The 7093-nt window shown below is 32.6% G+C and overlaps 2 pseudogenes; both read right to left on the bottom strand.

Moving 5' to 3' along the window:
* Nucleotides 1–2168: 2168 nt before the first annotated feature.
* LOC131651073 (probable serine/threonine-protein kinase PBL19) lies at nucleotides 2169–4192 on the bottom strand (annotated as a pseudogene).
* Nucleotides 4193–4240: 48 nt separating this feature from the next.
* On the bottom strand, nucleotides 4241–6135 carry LOC131651074 (malate dehydrogenase 2, peroxisomal-like; annotated as a pseudogene).
* Between the last annotated feature and the right edge of the window lie 958 nt (nucleotides 6136–7093).

Here is a 7093-nt window from a genome sequence, read left to right on the forward strand (position 1 = left end):
ATACAAGACTTGATGAGATGAGATGACAATAACTTCCATAGTCCCGTGCTCAAATGTAGAGGTCCATTGCGTGTGATTATTATACTTCTTTGTATCTGCTTGGCTTTCATCATTTCCCATCACCGTCTGCATTCTTTCCTTTCCCATCATGTCTGCAGCAGACTAAATTTTTTTTGCTTTTCTTGCAAACATGGGTTTGCCCCTATCTCTCTTCAATATCCTTCCTAAAACTATTCCAAGTTTCATCTCTTTCAGAATCTCTCTCATCCTCTTACTTGTGCTAAAGATGGTTATCGTTTCGAAAATCCACCTTTAATCAAAGTAAACATTTCGAAAACCCATGTTTGAATCTGAAACAATAAAGCTTATGATTTTTTGTGAGATAGAGAGAAACTAGTGTGATACCCGTGCGTCCGCACGGGTACCCGTTCTGGCATGCTTATTTTGTTTAATATTATATTTTTTTATAAAAAAATATATTTTCATCAATTCATCAATAATTTCATGTTCCCGTTAATATTTAATATTTTACCGATAACTCAGTGTTTCCGTTAATATTTATCATTTTGATCAGTAACTTCGTGTTCCTGTTAATATTCAAAATTTGTTCCCGTTAATATTCAAAATTTGAATCAGTAACTCAATGTTTATGATAATATTCAAAATTTTGATTAGTAACTTCGTGTTCTCGTTAATATTCAATATTTTAATCAATAACTTTGTGCTTCTGTTAATATTCAATATTTTGAATATTAACGGGATACTCGTGCATTCGCACGGGTACCAGTGTAGTACGTTCATTTGTTTTAAATGGTTTATTTTACATAGAAAATTAAATAGGATACTTAAATAAAAAATATATGAAAAAATAAATATGAAGTTATGAAAGAAAATTGATACGCTCATTTGTTTCAAAAATACAATAAAAATAAAATGAATTTTTTTTAAAAATATAATAAATCGGTGCCTATAATTCTTTCAATAATATATATATATATATATATATATATATATATATATATATATATATATATATATATTAATCATTTCTGTTTTGGAATTATCATAAAAAATATTTAAACTAATAGTAAAATTGTTCTATTATTATTTAATATTTTTATGAATAGTTAGAAAACAATGAATTTTGGATGGAATTGACCCGTTAAATTTTTTATGAATATTTTTATAAATAATTATATGAATATTTTCATAAAGTTATTCTTGTTATTATTCAATATTTAATTAAATGTGTTAATATCAGTACCATATACGCGTACCATATAAGTACAGTGTGTATCCATACTATATTATTTCGAATTTGGATGAAATTGACCCGTTAAAATTTTATAATTTATCATTTGATTTTAAGGTTTTTTAACAACATTTATAAAAAAAAAATTCAAGATGTTATTGTTTGATTGAAATTATGTTAAAATAGACATTGTTTTATGATGGTTTTCAAGTGACCTGTTCTTTTTTAGTTATATATAAATGATTATTGATAAAATTATTAAATTAAAACAAATTCAAATTTAAATAAATTAAATATCTAAAATTTACGACAAGTATTGTAGTGAAAATATTGATCAATTTGAATAAAAAAATATGAGCAAAAGAATGTACTAATAAGAGATACCATGGCTTAATGTCAGCCACATAATCACTCAATAATTCTCTTCATTTTATTTGGACAAATACACACTTCATTTTTTTTTAGAAACAACTAATGTGTTCATCCAGAACACTACTTACTGAATACTAAAATATCTACAATAATTCTGGGAAGAAATAATTGTGAACCTCGCATTTTGTGCTACATGAATATCAATTTGATCAAGCTATGTTTTTGTGGTTGCTGCCATAGCTACAGATAGGCATAACCTTATAAAATATTAAACTTTTATGAAGTAGAACAACACAAATAGTGAACCAACACTACAACACTGGAAAATGATTGATATTGCATTAAGTCTTGAAAATTTGCTCATAACTTCAAACTGATTGTAGCAGAAAAATTGCTAACCGCAGAAAAAGAAACTGCAATTTTGTACGTGAACCAACACTGCAACTATGTGTTTTAAACAAACTGCAATTTTGAACCTGCTATTAATAATTAATTTTGTATATAGAAAAGAAATTCTATATAATTTTACCCGCTTTTATTAAATTTGAGATCCTTATCATGATGATTCAAAATTGAAGCAAAATTACAAATGCCTATATAGCTACAAAGAAAAAAAAACATTAGTAATGTAGTGTTATCACTATTCTATACATCAATCATATAAAAAATTTCATGCATTATGCTATCATTAATCATTTGCTCACAGAATGCAACAAATGGAATTAAGAAGACACATTAGATGGTTGTTGGAGCATAAACCTTTTTCTACTAACACTCTCCACATGCTCACCAAGTTTTGCAAGATGTTCCATTCTTTTTCTCCATAATTCAGTCAAGCCCGACAAATTCACCTCTTCAAGAGGCGGCTTAACTGATTCATTTTCAGCTACCTTAACAATGCTCATTTCATTAGTCTCATGTTCATCTTGTTCTTGTTCTTCATCAGATTCTTGTATTATTTGCTTCAATGTCTCCACCACGTGACTCATTGCAGGCTATCTTTCGTGCTCTTACGCAGACAATGATCCGCGAGCTTCGCGATTTTTCTTGCCGCGTTTATTAAATGTTGTCCTTCAAGTCTCGGATCCATTATCGTGTCGAACTTTTTGCTATCAGGTGGATAGTTCTTCACCCATTCTAAAAGTTTTTGTTTTGTTTTCGGACGGTTTCTTGCCAACGAACGCCTACCGGTTAGTATTTTGTATAGCACGACACCGAAACTCCACACGTGACTCTTGGAAGTGAGATGGCCTGTTTCAATGTAATCCAGAGCAACATAACCATGTGTTTCCATTACCTGACGTAAAACATGTTCGAGATTGAGACCAAATACGGAAAACTAATGCAGAGTAAAAATACTAATGACACAACACTTACAGCAGTTGAAACATGAGTATCCCCGGCTACCGGCCCCTCCCTAGTGAATCCGAAATCAAAAAGTTTTGGTTAAAAAATTTCATCCAGAACCACGTTTGAGCATTTAAAATCGCGATATAACACCTACATCAACATAATAAAAAACATTTTAAGCGCTTGTGCTATAAGCTGCATAAGTTATTTATCGTAATAATTGATATTGCAATAATTGGAACTTGGACTTCTAATTCTTCATGGAGATAAGATAAGCCTTGAACTGCTCCAAGTGCAATTTCAAGTCTTGTTTTCTAAGGCACAAGATCATAAGTTTTATTGAAAAGATGAGCTTCTAAGCTTCTATTCGGCATGTATTCGTACACGACTAATCTTTGAATACCTCTCTCACCATCCAAAGCACAGTATCCAATAAGCTTCACGAGGTTTGGATGCTCCACAACACGAAGAAACTGAACTTCTGTCAACAATTGCTTATGACCCTGCATAAGACAGAAAAAAGAACGAATTTCATGAGATTAATCTCTATCTTTGAAATTAAAGTCTTATAAATGAAGAATCTTGCATACATGAAATCAAAAATATAAATGAAGTATTACCTGAATGCCTTCAGCAAGTATGTCTAGGCCATATATTTCTGCAGCTCGGGAACTTGCAATAGATCCAGTGTGCCTTACACGATTTATGGCAACTGTCTGTCGACAAAATAATAATAGTTAGGACGTGCCACTATACAACATAGCTAATACGTACTTTCATAGAAAGAAAATTCAACATATACCTTAGCAGCAACAACAGTATCGTGGTCACTATCTTTGTCTCAACCTAAATCGTTAAGCAACGTCCTACATTGAGCAAGATCGGTTATTCGTTGTCAACATATAAGCATATTGTAGAGAAACAGTTTGCAGTCTCAGGAGTGTGCGCAAATCATAAAATCGACATGTTTATATATACCAAACTCTCAACTTAAAAGCAAATATACTAATGGAAATAATATAAAACCTAAGTCAGTAGTTACGTTTGGTACAGGTGTGACCTTTTTGCGTATTTGTGCCTGTGTTTTAAAATGCTCACGATGCTGTTACGTATTTCCTGAAACTGTTTTATCCTTGTAGCAAAATTGATTCCATTGTGTGAGTTCCCATTGTCCACGGCTACATCACCATCCTCTGTGATGTGAGAACCACCTGACATGTGATGGAGAAATTGATAGGGGCCCTAGAGGATGTTCTCTTCAATTGGTCACCATTGGAAGAATACGCTGGCACAACTTTTAAGCGAGTTTTCAGTATCTTGAAAGCAACACTTTGCTGCATAATTGATATAAAATGAAGAGTCAATACAAATAAAAAATCATGTCTATCATCAAGATTTGAGTGTTAACACATTCAAAAAAGAATTTGAAGCATTAATATGTAGAAATACGAAATCGTGATAAATAGATTTTTTTAAATGCAGTGATGTACACCGGTAAAGAGGTAATATAACGTTTTAAGTAACAAAAAATATAATCAAGTTTTGCATACCCGAGGAAGCAACATCAGAAGATCGTACAATGCTTAGAAGATCGTACAGTGCTTTAATTAACCATGTATATTTTCCAGGTTCCAGAAGCTGCAAAATTAAATAACCATTTAGGTACACAATACAATGAAATAAAAAGGACAACTATCTGCATACTCAATAACACTAAAAGCTGAGTGGATGTTATAATCAATCACCTGCAGTCTAAGATAAGCAAAGACCGGAGTTTCCAACAAACTATTTATTCTCTCCTAAAAGTCTAAGAAAAGTTACTTCAAATATCATAGCAACACAACAAACACAACATTTTAGCAGATAAATATATACAAAATATAAACATTCATAAGCAATGGATACCACCAAAAATTTAGAGTAAAGATATACTATGAACAAACAGAATTATTACACAAGTTATTTATAGATATAGTAGTAATGAGACAAAACAAATCAAAACTACTTTTGTCTTAACTGACTAATTTTTTGATGAATTCTATTTCCTTCTGGATGCTTCCTGCTAACTCTCTCTTCGCTTTTTCCAACCCAATCCTGTTAAGTATTAAACAAAAGAATTTTGACTTTTTTTTCTTCGTTTATTGCTTCTAATAAAGAAACTAAGTAATTTTTTGAAAAACTATTGGAGTATATTTCATACTCGTTCAGGGGATCAAATTGATATATCTCTTGAGCTCCACTGCGGCCAAGACGAGCCTTGGTTGCAAAGAAAGAAAGATCCGTAACCTGTTGAAGACATGAGCTACTGTTAAATGAGATATAAAAAAGGAAGACGAAAAACATGTTCGAGGGGGAAAAAGGACTTGAAAATGGTACATGAGAATCAACAAAAGCACACTCCACCACCCGGCTTCTCCTTTCAAGCCATGGAGGCACGAGTTAGCAAACTTGGCAGCTGCATATGCCTACACAATCAATCATGTTTAGTTAGCCCTTATACCATGGCACAATTGATAATGCTTAGAACTATAGAAATATTAAGATAAACTATGAACCGCAGAACCAACACCAGCTTTTGCCCGTAGCATGAATAAATTTTATTAAATTATGAAACCAAATTAAATTAGAACAAAGCAAATGAATGAGTGTAAATGATCAACACCCTAATTGTTAAATTTATGACATTACTTCAACAACTTCTGCTCCACCATTTTGAATGCGATTTGTCGGGTCGGGTATTCAGCTTCTTCTGCACTTAAGCTACTGGGAGGTTTAACCTATAAAAACCAAGTTTTAAGTTTGTCTAGTGACTTGTTCGACGATAAGATCCGATACCACTACAAGTACCCAGCTAGCAGTACCATCTCCACCTGCAACCTAGGTTTTCAAGTGACATATTATCATCACAATAAAAAGCATTGCATCAAAACACATAACCACAACACAGAAATCTGATTCGCATCAACTGAAGCATACCTGTTGACGACAACATCAACAATGACATGGGTTGGGTTCTGGTCAGTGAGAAAATGGATAATCTCCATGGCATGCTTGATGATACCAACAACCTTGAGCTTCTTCCCATTGTTCCTCCCGTGCATCATGAGTGAGTTTATCGGCCTCTCAACAATATTACATTGAGATTTCCTCAACATCTTCATAGAGTATCTCCCAGCAGTGCGATGTTTTTTTTTGCACCAACTCCAATATAGTCACTCAACGAAACATCAGTGAGCTAACACAACAAAAATAACAAAATTACCACCAACAAACAAAAATCATAACCCTGAAAAAACAAACAAATATAAAATTTATAGAAAAAACATAAAATTAAAAGTTAAGGTTGTTAAGAAAAAAACCCTTATTGAAAGAAGAAAAAGCAAAACCCTAACCCTGAAAACCATCTAAACACGGGAAAGCAACACCGAAAACCATGAAAAGTTTGATACCTACGAAAAAGAAAAATGGAGTCAGTAATCAAACATGTAAAACATATATGCAAAAGTTAAGAAGAAGAAAGAAGAAGAAGAGCTTCATCGGCTTCTCCCGATTCCCTTCAAAGTCTTCAGTACCCAGAACCCAAAACCCCTCAAATTTTCAACCCTCTTCTCTAAATTCCGAATCTTGACTCTCCTATTCAAGATCCAGAACCCAAATTTCCTCAATTTGTTAACCAAATTCGTAAATTTCCAAACGTTGACCTAGAACCCAAATCTCCTCAATTTCGTAACCCTATTCGTAAATTTCCCTATTTTGTGACAGTTATTGCAGCTGCATCATCTCTTCTCTGCCTGGGTTGTTGTTAAAACGCGTTTAACAAACCAATAACACCACTTTCCTCAGTTGTTTCCATTAAGGAAAAAAAGCGATTTTTCAAAATATTTTGAAAGTAAACCAAATAATGTTCAATCGGTTTTACATTTGAAGCTAAAAGAGAAAGTTCAGATTGTGCATAGTTTCAAGACAGTGAAGAAAGAAGATGAAGGATGAGAAAGAGAACCCACGAGAGAGAGAGAGAGAGAAAGAGAAAAAGAAAAATGATGAGAAAGAGATAAAGCAGAGAAATGACGTGATATAGAGTCCAAAAAGTATTTCAAATTTTAAAAAGCAACTTTTGGT

This window comes from Vicia villosa, linkage group LG2, assembly GCF_029867415.1.
Source record: "Vicia villosa cultivar HV-30 ecotype Madison, WI linkage group LG2, Vvil1.0, whole genome shotgun sequence".
Lineage (NCBI taxonomy): Eukaryota > Viridiplantae > Streptophyta > Magnoliopsida > Fabales > Fabaceae > Vicia > Vicia villosa.